This window comes from Nanorana parkeri, unplaced genomic scaffold (genome assembly GCF_000935625.1).
Source record: "Nanorana parkeri isolate BGI_ZX_2015 unplaced genomic scaffold, ASM93562v1 scaffold1964, whole genome shotgun sequence".
NCBI classification, from domain to species: Eukaryota; Metazoa; Chordata; class Amphibia; order Anura; family Dicroglossidae; genus Nanorana; species Nanorana parkeri.
In genome coordinates, this window is record NW_017308232.1 from 249,944 (window position 1) to 250,507 (window position 564).

A 564-nucleotide genomic window follows, 5' to 3' on the forward strand; every position below is an offset into this window, starting at 1 on the left:
TTTAAATAAAATGTTGGTTATTTGATTATATTGGCGTAGAGTTTTACAATTCACATATTTGAAATTCATGAAACTAATTAAATGTCTAATATACAGTATAATACATACAATTATTACAAAATATATAATAAAAAAGTGGGAAAGGTCATTTTCAGTTTTGGCCTGACAAATTTTGCTGCAAGAGGTGTGTTGCGGTGCCCTTCATTTCAATGGCATCGCAGATGCACCTTCCTTCTGCAGTGTGATTGCCCGCACTGGAACATGCTATACTGCAATACCATGTGTTTTAGTGCAGTGCGATTTCAAAAAATGTGCATACCATTTTATTCTGAAATAAACTTTATGTTTGTAACCCTGCATTTGTGTATTTTATTTTAAATAAATGATTTTTTTTTTAAAATATATTATCCGATTAATCAGCCAAATAATCGATGATGGAAATAATCGTTAGTTGCAGCCCTACTTTTTGATATCCCCTCCTGTTTCTGCTACAGACATCAGGGCTTCACTCATTCATCCACAATAGTAAAATTCAGAGTTAGGACTTACCGGTAACTCTATTTC